The following is a 14,625-nucleotide window of genomic DNA, read 5'->3' as shown; positions in this document are numbered from 1 at the left end:
TCTCTGTCTCTTTCTTTCTTTTGAGTGCCTGCACCCTGCGCTCGGGATGGTCTGTAAACAGAACATCCCACCTCCGTCGTACAACGTCAGTGCGAGCGAGTGTCTCTGCTGGGGCGAATTCGTGGCAGGAATTCCACACCTCGAGAGAGAGACACTTTTCTTTTTTCTTTCCTTGTCTTACCTTTGATTTCTCAGGCAAGAAAAGGCTACGCCCTCTTACAGGATCTGCTTTAACCCGTCAGGACGCTCGCTGCTCAGCGGAGCTCCGCAAGCTCCGCTCGGCTCCGCTCGGCTCCTTTCCTGACGTTCTCCTGTCCCGCAGATCCATCTTCCTTCTGTCTGCTCCCGGGATCCCAGTCTTAATCCTCCACCTTCCGTGGGCCGCTGAGCTTTTTCTGTTTATTCACGAGCCCCTGGCTGTATATCTAGGCGAGTGCATTTTTCACCTGTCGTTTGATCGTCCGAGGGAAAATTCCCAGATCAAGTCCCCGGGTCCACGGGGTGTTGGGGCCCGGCAGGGCCGGGGTCGGGGCCGGAGGGTTCTCATTCAGCCTCCCAGTGATATCTGTGGTTCCGTTTCGGAGTTGCTCAGAAATTGGGCCTTTTGGGTTGCGGTTCTAGACACCGACTAGAGAAATCTGAGAAGAAATTTTGCTTTCTGTATTTTTAATAAACGGCACGGTTGTTTCTCTTACAAGGGTGGGTCAAGAGACGTTTATACGGAAGAAACTTTAAGAGACGCGGCTTAAAGGACGGAAAGACCAAACAAACTCAAAATTAAAAACAATATAAATTATATTTACTAGGTTTGTTAAATGGTTAAGAAAACGAGGAGAACGAGCTTATATCTGGCTCGTTGGTCTAGGGGTATGATTCTCGCTTAGGGTGCGAGAGGTCCCGGGTTCAAATCCCGGACGAGCCCACGTTTTAATTGTGTTTTCCATCACCGAACCTTCGAAAGTTCAAACTTAATTAATGATGGACAACTATTTTGTTTGCTTGTCCTTTTTTGCAAGTGTTCTTTCTATGCACGTGGTTTCGGTTTGTAACTTGAACTCTCTTCTAGTTAAAACCAGTCGTTTTCATTTTTCCCTCCAGTCTCTCTAGACCAGCTAGCTCTGCGCCAAGAGGGTACCAAATTCTGCAAAAGATTTACAAGTATATGACGCAACATAGGTGCTCGCTGTAATGCTGTAATTAGAATGGATTTGTTTTAAAGTTACGACCTCTAAAATAGTTTTTGCTTGATAGTGACGCGTTACATTGTAATGCTATAAAAATTGAAGCGCCCAACGTGGGGCTCGAACCCACGACCCTGAGATTAAGAGTCTCATGCTCTACCGACTGAGCTAGCCGGGCACATGTGTAACCCTTCCTTCCACTATAATAGGAGAGTAGGTATTACCCACCCCCAAGCTCGTCATAAGGCACGATTTTAGATTTTGTTTAGTTGTTCCTATTAGTTTTCTAGGTAAGAAAAGACGAGAACTCTAATAGTAAAAGTTTGGCTGGAAATTATTACCCTGTTCTACATTTTCCTGCTTTTCCTATTCTTATCCACTGGCGTCTATATTTCTATCCTTTTTTTTTCTCTCTTTTCATTTCTATTTCTGTTTTCGGCTCTCTTTCTTCTTCGTCCTCTCTTCTCTTACCTTCCCTCTCCTTCTTTCCTTTTCTCCTCTTCCTCTCTCTCCTTTTGATAAACCACAAAATGTTTCCTGGTTCTCTTATAGCTTTTGCCGAGCTCCCGACAAGTGACGTTGCCATCACTAGTCGATCATCCAGGTCTCTTCCTTTCTGTAACCCACTGAGGCTGTCTGCTGCTGTTCCCATAACCTGTCGGTTCTACCGGCTTTCTTGCTCTTTAAGAACAAACCTGAAGGGACAATAATGCACACTAGCTCTGTGAGGAGGCTTCTGTTGACAGATGTTGATTCACGGCAGAGTAGAGGTTACCCATCTGATCGGAGTGTCCGTCAGGATTGCCTGGTAGATTTTTAATTCTTATTAAGATGAGAACGTCGACTTCATAAATTTGTGGCAAGAAATACAACCGTGTGGTCTAGTTGCATTTTTCAACTGTTTTCAAAATTGGAAAGACCAAATTCATACCCAAAGTATGTAGCCAAAGCAAAGGGGATTAGGTGGTAACAGTTGTATCATTTTGAAAACCTGAGAGCTCTCAGCACTTTATTATTATCTGCCAGGAGGCAATGGAGATCGCATTTAAAAATCTCCCCTCCCCAAGTGTGGTCATCCTCCCTGCCCTCTCCTACCCACGCCTTCCTATCTCCTTTACCTAAGTACCTGGACGTTACTGTCTGTCCATTTCGTATGTCACGTCATCCCCTATTCCAGCTAATCCCTAGAACGAAAACAATTCATATGCTACCTATTCAAAAACGGCATCTAGCTCCTCAACTCTGCTAAACAAAATCATATATCGTAAAATATCAGGATGGACTTCCTGGATTTGGTGATGTTGAAACTGGGAAACAAACATTGACAGTGGGTTTAAATTAAGCTTAAGGCTTTTAAGTTTAACCTAACCTAAGGCTTTTAACTAAGCCTTGTAACATGAACACCATTACATACTTAGTAAATGTTACTGAATTGCCTTTAAAAAAAGAGAAATCCTATGTGAGCTTTCCTAGTAACAGACTATCTGCACGCAGCTTACACACTTTTTTGGTGTTTGTTATGACCAAAAAAAAAAAAAAATCAGAAAACAGTCATCTGGGGGTCTGCCTGTAGGATTCTACAGGCATAGGAATACTTCTGAATTTATCAAGGTTCTGAGTGAAGGAAAGGCCCAGTCGAGACAATCACTATGATAAGTTTAGCCTGTTCAGACACAGTGTTTGATCTATCTGTGCAGGCAAGTGTATACTTTAGAAAGCCTTGGCAATTTAAGAGACAGGAAAAGGATACAGAGGTGCAGGGACTTAGTGCAGTTTGCGGGACGGAATGGGCCTTAGATGAAGGGAACAGGAAACCTTTTGCTCAAGAGTTATCTGAGCAGGCCACAGAGGGGACCACAGAAAGGAACAGCTTGTAATGAAGGTCCTCAGCCCTCACAGTTCCAGAGAGCCTCCTTGCGGGATGTAACCGGGATAGGTGCGACCTCTTGGAAAGACTTCCAGATTGAGGAGCACACAACACAATCTGGTCTGTGGGATGGGTTTCCACTCAAGTCGCCACACAGGAGTCTCATGGAGGGCAGGGCTGTTGCTCGGGGGGCTTCTTTTCTTCTACAAGTGGTAACAGTGAGGTCACCCTTCGATTTATGCTTTGGTGAATAATGTGAATCCGAGGAGGAGGAGGAGGAGGAGGAGGAGGAGGAAGAGTTGTATTCTTTCAAGAATTTATTATTTTTGTAAGTGCTCATTTTAGATTAAACAACAATCATGGAATTGAGCCTGTGAAAGTGTACTTAGACCAAATGGATAATATTAAATACATCTGTAATAAGCTAAAATAAGATAACTCATTCAATCAGCTGGGGTTGGGAAAGAGATAAAACGATATATTTAATTTACTCCAATACTTCTTGAAGACATGAAGAGGTTAGTTCTCAGCTAAGTCATTAATAGCCTGCTTTTTATTCTTGTTCAGGGAAACAAAACAAACAAAACAACAAAAATCTCACAAAACATTGAACAATAGCAGAGAACTCTTTCATTGTACTACAGGGGAGTGGACCCTGCTAGTCCACCAGTGGTCTAGTTAGGGGTGAGGGATTGTTTGCCTATGTGTGTGACGCCAATGTATAACAACACAATGATCTTTAAATGGAACCTGGAGAAGAATAAGACAGATTTCTGATGTCAGATGTGTCTGTCATGAATAAGGAAGAAGAGCCATTTGGAGCTCCTCAGAATCTCAAGGAAGCTGGAAGGAATTCTAATACTGTCAAATTAATTTGCACTTGAATCCTACTTGAACCCCGTATGGAGACTGATAATTTAAAACTCTATTAACTTCATCTTGATAGTCACTTTAAAATTAAGAGCTAATTAAGTCTCCTTGTTAATCGACAAAGACCAATGTCAGTTAAAGGACGTTTTAGTATGTTTCTCCTCCCATAGTCTTATTTTTATTCATCTTTATCTTTATCCTTTCTCATCTTTGCTTGTTTATTTGATTTCACAGGCCCTCACTTTGGCTGGCCCTGAACTCACTATGTGGACCAGGCTGGGGCTGGAATTGATCTAAGATCTCACTGCTTCTGACTCCCTGGTATTCGGATTAAAAGTGTACTCAACCACATCCGGACCAACCATAGAGTTTTGCTATAGCTACAGACTAACGCGTCTCAAATCTTGCTGATAAACGGGGGCAAACGAGCTGTTTAAATTCACCGCAATAAAAGTTAATCCTCTCAAAGTCTTTAATCATTTCGCTTCTGTTTCCTTGGTTTTCAATGTTCCGTTTTCTTCAGAGGCCAAGTCACAGAAATTTGGTTCTGAAGAGGTACTGAAATAAAATAAGAGGGTGGATAAATACAAACTAAAAGGTAAGAGGCAGCTGTTATTTGCACAGATTGATAGCAACTCTCACCTCACGCAGAGATGGCATCCCAAGTAGGGAACTGAATACACGTGGGTCCTTCGATAGCTCAGTTGGTAGAGCGGAGGACTGTAGGTGAATATCCCAGGCATCCTTAGGTCGCTGGTTCGAATCCGGCTCGAAGGAACCTCTACTTTTTATGGCGTTTGGGAGCTTATTTCCTAGAGAATTGAGCGGCATTTTCCATATTTGAATGAGCCCAACGCTACTTAGACGAGCAAAGAAGTGAATGTAAGTTTTAAAAATTTTTCTCTGATACAGAGAAACCCTGACTCGAAAAAAAATGTTTTCTGTAATGGTTTTTAATACTTCTAAGCAGGCTTTGACGTCATAGGTCACATAACCCCACCCTTGGAGATCCTTGAATAAAGGGATCGGGAACGCCCTGTAGAGAAGAGGTTTGGGGCCGGGGGTGCTCCCTCAAGACTCACAGTGTGGTCGAGAATGAATTCAGGGCCTGTGGTTAATCGGTGGGGCACGCGCGCCCTCCAGTGTCAGAGAGTTCTCAGCAGCTGGACCTCAGGCTCAGGTTTTCAGCCTGCATCTTCCTATTGCCTCTTGACAGGAGGAAAATTCTGTTCATTCAAGCTTCTTGGTTTAACTATGTTATGATGGTTTTGTTTGTTTGTTTCAAGAGGCTGGGGAAAATTGGTGTAAATCAGAATGACCTGGAGACATTTTAAAACCTAGGCGATGCGAATGTCAAAAGTTATACAAGGCGATTTTAATGTGCTGCAAGGGTTTTAAAACACGGCTAGAGCGTTTCTCTCAAAAAACCAAACCAAACCAAACCAAACCAAACAAATAGCATTACTGGAAAGGAATTGGCGGCTTTAGGGGAGAAATGCAAGAGGAGATTTAGTTCAAAGAAAATCTCACATATCAGTAGCACATATTTGCTAATTTTGTGCTAATTCCTTTAAACTATATCACTCCTGCTCTCAAAATCAGTTGCTTGTGGAAGAGTGTCAACTAGAGATTAATATCAAGTAAGACAAGATAATTGACAAAGATTTTAGTTTAATATATCGAAGTCGTACAAGGGTTTTGTGCTTGCAGTTTCTTGTACCTTGCATCCCATGTGTCAGAACTTCCTTTAAGCAAATCATTTTCAAGTTTTGGTGTAAATCATAACGATCTTTAATTAGCAGCATGAAAAACCACGAGGTTTGGCGGGTTGCAGGCCGGTCTGAGATGGCAACTCTGGATGATCCTGTGTTTAAAGTGGGCTTGTGCGTAAAAGAAAAATAATTCAGCCAGGGCTACACAGAGAAACCCTATCTCGAAAAACCAAAAAAAGAAAAAAAAAAGAAAAAAAGAAAAATAGTTCAATTCGTTTGGGCCTCGAATACAAAATATATTAGATAGTCCTGAACTAGGCGTTTCTGCAAGGCACAGTAAGTTGCAACCCACACAAACTTCTACATTTCTGGGATATTCCAGTACCGGTAATTGAACTGAAACAAAAAAGCAAACGACCTAGATTCAAACACAGCTACGTACGATCCATGCTTCCCCGCCTCAACAAAGGGAATGCGTTTGCTCGTTAACAAAGGGAAAGCTGTGAGAGCTTGATAGGAAAACAGGAAATACATGAAATAAAAGAGTATAAAAGAGATATAACTCCTGGAAGTGTAGGTTTGCAGATTCTCTCGACAGTAACAAAACTCCAGAGCTCCAAGCCGTGAGAGGAATCTCAAAAGAACTCGGCCATTTCCTGGAGAACAGTGTGTGGTAGGAACTAGGCCCTTCCAGGTTGCTGAGAGAAACTCTGAAATGTTACTAGGGAGGTTAAAAGTGACGGAGTTGGCTGTTCTTCCTCTAGCAAGGTATGATGGGAAAAGAAACAGGCAGATGCAAAACTGGAGAATGCGGGCATCGATCCCGCTACCTCTCGCATGCTAAGCGAGCGCTCTACCATTTGAGCTAATTCCCCTTCAGATGGTGAGTGGCGGCTACCTTGCTCCCTTTTGATATCTGGATGTAATCCAACGCTAGCTGGTGTTTTCAACCCATCAAATAGAGATTGTGGGTGTGGGGGGTGGGGTGAAGGAGGTGTTAGTGTATTTGTTGATTTGATTCTTTTTTTTTTAAGTCCAATGAAATCCGGACAAGATGATAAAAACTGAAATGGAGAAGATAAAATAGAGTATTTAAGAAAGATTTTCCTGCGTTAGGGTTGGTATTTTATAATTCTAGAACTGCAGGGGAGGGGAAGAAAGGAGTCCTAAGGCAGGAGGATTGTCCTCTCTTTGAGGCCATCTTGTTTTACAAAGTATCTTGTTTTACAAAGCATCTTGTTTTACATAGCAAAAAGTGTGAGATTGTGGGTTGGTGGCGACCGAACAGTCCCAGAGTTACTTGCGCCCTCTGTAGATGAAAGGCAGTACCGCCAGTTCTGAGAATCGCACAGGGGTGCGTACAAAAGGGCGGGAACCCGGAGAACACTGGAACAACCCTGCTGGGATTGGCAGGAACTTAATGCTGGGATCCTGTGCACAGAAACCAGATGCCAGATGGGAATTACACATTCGGCCAGGAAAAATAATCTCGTTCCTTAGGCTGGGCTTTGGCTTACTCCTTCGTCCTCGACAATCCTCACATCCTTCACGTCCTCTAACTTTTACGGCTGGGTCCAGAAATCGACTCTTTGGTCTTTATGGCTCAAGAAGGCTCGCTCTTCAAGGTCAGTCCTTTGTTCGGCTTTTTTCTCTTTTTCTTTTTCTCTCTTTCTTTTCTCTTCTCTTCCTTCCTCTCTCCCTCTCCCTCTTCCTTTCTTCCTTTCTTTCTCTTCTTCTTCTTCTTCTTCTTCTTCTTCTTCTTCTTCTTCTTCTTCTTCTTCTTCTTCTTCTTCTTCTTCTTCTTCTTCTTCTTCTCCTCCTCCTCCTCCTCCTCCTCCTCCTCCTCCTCCTCCTTATCGCTGCCGGAGACCACATGGCCAAGAGTGAAAGCGTCTGTCCTGCTTAATTTCTCTTTCCTTTGGTTTCTACAGGCACTATTTCCAGGAGTTTCAAAATTAATTTTCCAAAGTAAATATTGAGAAGCCGGTAATTTTGAGGTAGAGCCATGTAGCTAGCCCTCGGTGGCCTGAAATTCACTGTGTAGTCGAAGATGACCCCGAAGTCATGATCCTCCTGCCTTCTTTCAGGAATGTTCCACTACCTTCTGCTAGAAGTGGATACATACATGGTTTGGGCCTAAAGAAACCTTTGCAAAAAGGGAAAAGAAATACTTGCTCTTTTCCTTCTGGATTTACGGAGTGCCAGTATCACGTGTGGTTCCAGGTTCTAGATAGGACAGTGGTGAGGTCCCTAGTCGACAAGCACAAGTCCATGTGTGGTTCCGGGTTCTAGATAGGACAGTGGTGAGGTTCCCTAGTCGATAAGCACAAGTCCAGTCGCCTCTTCTGAAAGTTCACCAAAAAGACTTCCGCTTGTAGGCTTAGTGTTTATTTTTAAAAACTCTATAAAATCGGAGCAAGATAATAAGAACTAAAAGAAAGAAAGCAAAACATTTAAGTCGGTGATTCTAGAGCCGGTTGTGGGGTGGCATATCTGAGCAGCTGGGGGGCTGAGTTGGAGGCCTGCCTGGATTACTTCATGAATACCAGCCAGTCAGCTACAAAACAAGATCCTGTAAATATGAAGGAATAAATGAATAAACAAATAGGAAAAGGAAAGAAAAGAAACAGAAACACACATTCCCAAACCCGATCCTATGTCTCTGAGCTGTGCAAGGAGCCCATACGAGGTCTTTCCAGGGACTTCAGACCACCCTTGTACTGGCTGGTTTTGTGTGCCAACTTGACACAGGCCAGAGTAATCACAGAGAAGGGAGCTTCAGTTGGGGAAGTGCCTCCATGAGATCCAGCTGTGGGGCATTTTCTCAATTAGTGATCAAGTGGGGAGGACCTTGTGGGTGGTGTCATCCCTGGGCTGGACATCTTGAGTTCTATAAGAGAGCAGCTGTGCGAGCCAGGAGAAGCAAGCCAATAAGGAACATCCCTCCATGGCCTCTGCATCAGCTCCTGCTTACTGACCTGCTTGAGTTCCAGTCCTGACTTCCTCTGGTGATCAACAACCATGTGAAAGTAAGCTGAATAACCCTTTCCTCCCCAGCTTGCTTCTTGGTCATGGTGTTTGTGCAGGAATAGAAACCCTGACTGAGACAATTCCCACAACACTTGCTTTTCTCTTTGCTTACTCATTACAGTCAGGGTTGACAAAAAGAGAATGGCTTTCTATGGGAAGAAGCTCCTTCCACATAAGTGATTTTAAATCTCAGATGCTGAAATTGTATATGGAAACCCACTGTTATGCCTCTGATAGTCAGATTGACCTGACACTCACCGCTATTTAGATTCTTCCTTCTTACCGGACAGAATAGAGGCCCACTCTGGCCTCTATTTATCCTTCTAGTGATTATGAGAAGTGTAGGTGTGGAACAGGATCGAAAGGCTAGCCCATTCCCAAGGCACGGATCCATCTGCTGTGGTGACTACACTCGCAGTAGGAGGTTTTCAGCAGGAACAAATTTTGGGGTTCTAGTAATACTGGATTGGCTGTTAACTTTCCAAATGCTCAGTTGTGGTCGAAGATGAGGAATATCTTAAAATTCACACTGAAGTGTTGGCAGTTCCTAAATGGTGCCACCTCCTAACTTTCAGGAAGAAAAACTAACTTTCAGTGTATTTCAGCACCAAAATACACTGGCCATGGCTGTCTACAATCCACAACTGGCTTCCCCAGTTGTCTTGTACTTGATGTAACCGTATCATTTATCTAGCATATCTTGATAAATCGAAGAGAAATGAAGTAATCAGAAAGGACAAGGTGGCTATGGAACATCTAGGAGTGGGTCAAGGACAGGAAATCTTATTAGTTTCTTTCTTTTTATATATATATAAAAACATACCCAGGAAACTATGATCGTCACTATACAGAATATGTCCAATATTTGAGAACACCTAGTTATAACATCAACAAAGCAAAATTGAGGTCATATAATATTACTAAGTATCTACTACGTGTATCCTTCGATAGCTCAGTTGGTAGAGCGGAGGACTGTAGTGGTGCTTTACCTTCACCTGAAGGTATCCTTAGGTCGCTGGTTCGAATCCGGCTCGAAGGACGAGTGTTTTGGTCGGTATCCCGTCAACTTATCCTAGGATATCATCTCATCTTACCTCCTCTGTTCACAATACTTGCTTGTTTTTATTTTTGTTTTTGTTTTTAAACAAACAAACAACCCCCCCCCCAGGAATTAGATATATGCAACAGGCCCGGCAGTGGTGGCTCACGCCTTCAGTCCCAGCACTTGGGAGGCAGAGGCAGGCAGATTTCTGAGCTCCGAGCCAGCCTGATCTACCGACTGAATTCCAGGACAGCCAGGGCTACACAGAGAAACCCTGTCTCGAAAAAACAAAACAAAACAAAAACAACAACAACAAAAGATAGATAGATAGATATATGCAACAGCCAGTGGAGTCCCCTTCGTCTTGACATTTAGCAAAAATTTATGAGGCCACGCCAAGCTTACCCCAAAGCAAAACGTAATTATCAGTTCAGTCTCTGCATAGTGTGTCCCCAGCACACTCTGACCCACCTGTGACGGTGCTACACACACCTAAAACGTGTGATCGTTTCATTTGGGACAGTAGTACTGAGAAAAGGTCGGTGTAAGGTTATAAAAGAGGGACTGGTCCCTATCCCCCTCTTTTCCTCCCCACTACCAGCGGAGTTTACTGAGGAGGAGTCTCCGAAAATGACCGGTGATGGGTGTAGAGACCCAGGCCTGGAATCCCAGCAACTGAAGTGGTTGAAGCAGGAGAATCGTAAACCACTCCAGCTTCTGAGTTTGCTGTTGTGTTTTGGTTTTTCTTTCTCAGAAGCTTTCTGGTGCACCTGGACCGTGCCAGCTCCTTACAGCCTTCCTTCATCTCTCCAGCTTTTCTCCTATTCGGTCTCTGCTCCTAGCCTTTCATAATTAATAAACTTTAAAACTTATAAACTCCGACAAATAAAAGTCTTCCTGTATGGCTCCCTATGCTTTCCCATGGTGCTCATTTTTTTTTGTTTGTTTGTTTGTTTGTTTGTTTGTTTTTTTGTTTTAGGCACCAGGAAGCTGAGTGGCACCATAGGTGTTGCTAACAAGCATAGCAGCATAAAAATGGAGTGATTGGATGTATTAAGTTTGAAGTATACGTTATGTTATGTTTATTTGCGCCAGTATTGTTGTGCAACACAACATGGGCCAGGCCATTCCTAGATACACGCTGTGACTAGTTTTTCTCAACTTGACACAAACTAGTCATCTGGAAGAGGGAACCACAGTTGTGAGAATGCCTCTATCCGATTGGCCTGTAGGCAAGTCTGTGAGAGCATTTACATAATTAATGATTGATGTGGAATGGCTCAGCCCGCTGTAGGTGATGCCACCCTTGGGCAAGTGGTTCTGGGTTGTATAAGAAGCAGGGTGACCAAGCCACGGCGAGCAAGCCTTTACGCGGCACTCCTCCATGTTATCTGCTTTGCTTCCTGCCTCCAAGTGCCTGCCTTGCTTGAGTTTCTGCCCACGCTTAAGTTAAACAAACCCTTTCCTCCCCAAGTTGCTTTTGGTCGTAGTATTTTAACATAGCAACAGAAACCAGCCTGAAACACATATCAAAAGCTTCTCAAGTTTCGTGTCTCATGCTTTTTGCATTCATTCTTGACATTCCGCGTTTCTATGGTGAACTGGGCAATAGTTCTGCTTCAGGATGATATTGTCTGTCTAGGTATCCCTGCCATTCCCTTTCACTTTTAATAGAGAGAGGAGGCCCTAAGGAGACAGGATAGCACCGTAGGACAAGGGCAGTGAAGACCTTAAAAGACTTTCCTGCTGATTGTTTTCATTTAAAAATAAAGCAGAAAATAGAACAAAATACTCAGCTATTCCATAAGCCCGATAAGTTGTATACCCCCTTTCGATAGCTCAGTTGGTAGAGCGGAGGACTGTAGGTCAGATGTTGACATCCTTAGGTCGCTGGTTCGAATCCGGCTCGAAGGAGGTGTCTTTTAGTGACATTTATACTACCAAAAGATAATATAAAATGCAGTAAGAACTTCAGTACTAATTAACAGTCTTTATAAGTTCATATTTGGAGGAGAATCAACTTCATGCCTAGAAAGTACTTTAGGCCTTTAGAACTTTAATGAGACGATTTTTTATAGAGCTGCTTATATATATACAAGCATCTTTTCATCTTACCCCTTCTCATGGCCCAGTCTGAATTTCGTGAAAAGTAACTGCTCCTGGCAACTTGAGGAATGTCTTAATCGTTTTATTTATTTATTTGTACTGTACAGCACCTGAGGTTTGTTTATTTTACCCTAATCTTACAACTGGGTATTTCAAGTGATATATAAAAGATCACTCCTTCGAGCCGGATTCGAACCAGCGACCTAAGGATTACTAGGTTAGTACTCTACAGTCCTCCGCTCTACCAACTGAGCTATCGAAGGAAGATAGTATGGGCTTCTTAACATTTGTAAAAATATATAAACACGCCAGAGACATTTCTATATATGTAATAATTTATAATATCCAAACCTTTCATAACTCATATATTCTATGAAAATATTTCTGGATGGCGGCTTCTTGTTTTTCCTAACATTCATTTTCTGTCTTAGGATCAGGAAACTGAACGGCACCACAGGTATTTGCTAGCCAAGCATGGCAGCACACTTAAAAATGAAATAGTTAAAATTTTTGCTTGATTGTGCGTGTGCGTGTGCGTGTGTGTGTGTGTGTGTGTGTGTGTGACATGTTCATTTATTTGCCCCACTACCATTGTGGAAAATAGTATTATTACTCCTTTCCTACTTATCAAAGGCCTCTTAAGTGTTATGTTTCATGTATCCCTGGGTTTTCCTTGTTCAGAAAGGAGAATCACGAGTTCCCTTGAAGTGGGCATTAGCTCTGCTTCAGGATGTTTGTCTATGTTACCTCCGCCATTTTCGCTCACTTTTAATAAAGAAGGTGCTGAGACTGGACAGCACAGCAGGGAAGGGCAACAAAGGGAGTGAGTGGATGGTCCTGTCTGGAAGGAAGGGTTTGTGAACATTCTTAGGGGCAGTTTTTGCAAATCTATGTAAAACACTTGTACATTAAAAACTCTCAGCTCAAACCTGTTCTTAAACACCTGTTGAGGGACCACTAGCTAAATTAGTTTTAGAATATCCTAGTGCCCCAGAAACATTTCCCTATACTTCAAAACACGAATCAGAACAAGTCCACCAACTATTTTACAAATGTTAAAGGAGTGGTAGCCACCTTCCTTCGATAGCTCAGTTGGTAGAGCGGAGGACTGTAGGGTATTACTGTCGGTGATCCTTAGGTCGCTGGTTCGAATCCGGCTCGAAGGAGTGACCTTTTGAAAAGGTATCCATGGTGGGAACCCTAGGATATTCAAGGATTTGCAGTGAGCCAATGTCATTTGTCAGTTGTAGGGTTTGAAAAACAAAATAATAAGCCTCAGGTGCTGTGGAGAGTAAATAAAACGATTAAGGTGTTGCTCGAGTTGCCAGAAGCAATTATTTTTCACGAAATCCAGACTGGGTCATGGGAAGGGGTAACGGTGAAAAGATGCTTCACGATCCTCTCTATGCTCATGTATATATGTATGTATATGCATATATGTGCATGTGTATATATGTAGATAGATATATTAAAATTTAAAAGGGTCTTGTAGCTCAGGTTGGTCTGGAACTTCCTTTCTTCTCCATCTCCCAAGAGCTGAGGATTACAGAGTTGCCACTACTTCGTTTACTTGGCCTTTAATGTGTAGAAATATTTCATTAACAGTAATTTCAAGCGCGCTCAAAGTAGAGAAATGGTGTTGCCACTTCCCATCACACTCCTGTATCGTCTTTACATGCGCCCCTCCCCCAGCTCTCCACGCGTGGAAGTAACTCCGGAAGGCGCTCTCAAGTGCCATTGTTGGTGAAGTACTCAGTTAAAAATTAAAAGTAGGGGTCTTTTCTCTCCACATTCACTTTTCATAAGGGGAGCAGAGGTAACCAACAGCCAAGTTCTCTCCAATCAAAGTCCCCAAAGTCAGGTTTAGTTATTAGGTCCCCGGAAGCACCTCAGCTTTACAAATAACGCCCAGACTGCGGATGCAGATATCATGATAATGGATAAAAAAATTAGGTAGGGCCTTGGCGAGGGAAAACTTAAGTGCTCAGGGTCATCCTGGGCTCCGTCCGTAAAGCATCCGGAAGGGTCAGCGCATCATTTCCAGCAGCATGGCCCGAGCGTCTTGCATCAGCTCTCGGGAGCCTGAAGCAGAGCTGCGGCCGGCCACCGCGCAGGCGCGTGCGGGCCGCGCCCCCTGGCGGCTGTCCAGCGAGCTGACCTGAGACCTGCTACGCCGGCCCTTTGCTCATCAACTTTGCGATAGATTCGAACACCACAGTAGTCAAACAAGCTTTTTCCTCACGCATTCACAGATGTAAAGACTCACAAAGTGACATGTAAAATTACTAGAGGTGCGCGTTTAAAATGTTAAGACCGCAACTCCAATTAAAATTCCAAAAGTATATGTGCAAATGTATAAGCTGCTTCAAAAACTTGAATTTTAAAAATGTTAAAACCCAGTTGAAGCGTCAAATAATTAAAACTTCAAAGTTCAGACTGAAGTTTACAAGTTGAATTTCATAAAACCTTTTAAAATGTGTGCTGTCCCTTCAGCCACATTCGCACCACAGACCTGGAAGAAAATGCTGTTTTGGTGTCCACAACACACTCTCCCAACACTCTGCCCTGCAAAAGTCCCACGAGAGGCACCGGAACACGCTCTTGATGCACAGAGGCAAAAATCATTCATACGCAGTTTAAAAAAAAAATTAAAAATATTCCGTGAGAGCCTGCCTCAGATGAGGGTTGCGCGCGACGGAGGTATTCTACCACGACCCACATCCTGCGGCTCCCACCCCTTCTCCAGAGCTAGCTGTCGGCCCCGCCCCGCCCCTCCCGCCTTCGCCCCGCCCCTACGTCTCAGCCCCGACTCCGCCT

General features: G+C 43.4%; 1 long non-coding RNA gene and 8 other non-coding genes across 9 annotated transcripts in view; 6 read left to right on the top strand and 3 right to left on the bottom strand.

Moving 5' to 3' along the window:
* The window catches only part of LOC116082060, a 12,782-nt gene extending 8,394 nt beyond the window's left edge, over nt 1-4,388 (top strand). Inside the window, exon 3 of the long non-coding RNA XR_004115153.1 lies at nt 4,153-4,388. This is a non-coding gene — a long non-coding RNA (uncharacterized LOC116082060). The remainder of the gene's footprint in view (nt 1-4,152) is intronic.
* Nucleotides 851-922, top strand: Trnap-agg. Its single transcript has one exon. It is a non-coding gene; the product is annotated as a tRNA-Pro (tRNA).
* Trnak-cuu lies at nt 1,287-1,359 on the bottom strand. The gene has a single exon. It is a non-coding gene; the product is annotated as a tRNA-Lys (tRNA).
* Nucleotides 4,389-4,607: 219 nt separating the features above from the next.
* Nucleotides 4,608-4,695, top strand: Trnay-gua. The gene is given in 2 exon segments: nt 4,608-4,644; nt 4,660-4,695. It is a non-coding gene; the product is annotated as a tRNA-Tyr (tRNA).
* A 1,737-nt stretch (nt 4,696-6,432) lies between these two features.
* Nucleotides 6,433-6,505, bottom strand: Trnaa-agc. Its single transcript has one exon. It is a non-coding gene; the product is annotated as a tRNA-Ala (tRNA).
* Nucleotides 6,506-9,601: 3,096 nt separating this feature from the next.
* Nucleotides 9,602-9,699, top strand: Trnay-gua. The gene is made up of 2 exons: nt 9,602-9,638; nt 9,664-9,699. It is a non-coding gene; the product is annotated as a tRNA-Tyr (tRNA).
* Nucleotides 9,700-11,530: 1,831 nt separating this feature from the next.
* Nucleotides 11,531-11,616, top strand: Trnay-gua. The gene is given in 2 exon segments: nt 11,531-11,567; nt 11,581-11,616. It is a non-coding gene; the product is annotated as a tRNA-Tyr (tRNA).
* Nucleotides 11,617-11,983: 367 nt separating this feature from the next.
* On the bottom strand, nt 11,984-12,071 carry Trnay-gua. The gene is given in 2 exon segments: nt 11,984-12,019; nt 12,035-12,071. It is a non-coding gene; the product is annotated as a tRNA-Tyr (tRNA).
* An 814-nt stretch (nt 12,072-12,885) lies between these two features.
* Nucleotides 12,886-12,974, top strand: Trnay-gua. The gene is given in 2 exon segments: nt 12,886-12,922; nt 12,939-12,974. It is a non-coding gene; the product is annotated as a tRNA-Tyr (tRNA).
* Nucleotides 12,975-14,625: the final 1,651 nt, after the last annotated feature.

The sequence above is a fragment of the Mastomys coucha genome, unplaced genomic scaffold (assembly GCF_008632895.1).
Source record: "Mastomys coucha isolate ucsf_1 unplaced genomic scaffold, UCSF_Mcou_1 pScaffold7, whole genome shotgun sequence".
Classification (NCBI taxonomy): Eukaryota; Metazoa; Chordata; class Mammalia; order Rodentia; family Muridae; genus Mastomys; species Mastomys coucha.
The sequence above is the reverse complement of the archived record's forward strand: the minus strand, read 5'-3'. Positions and strand labels throughout refer to the sequence as shown.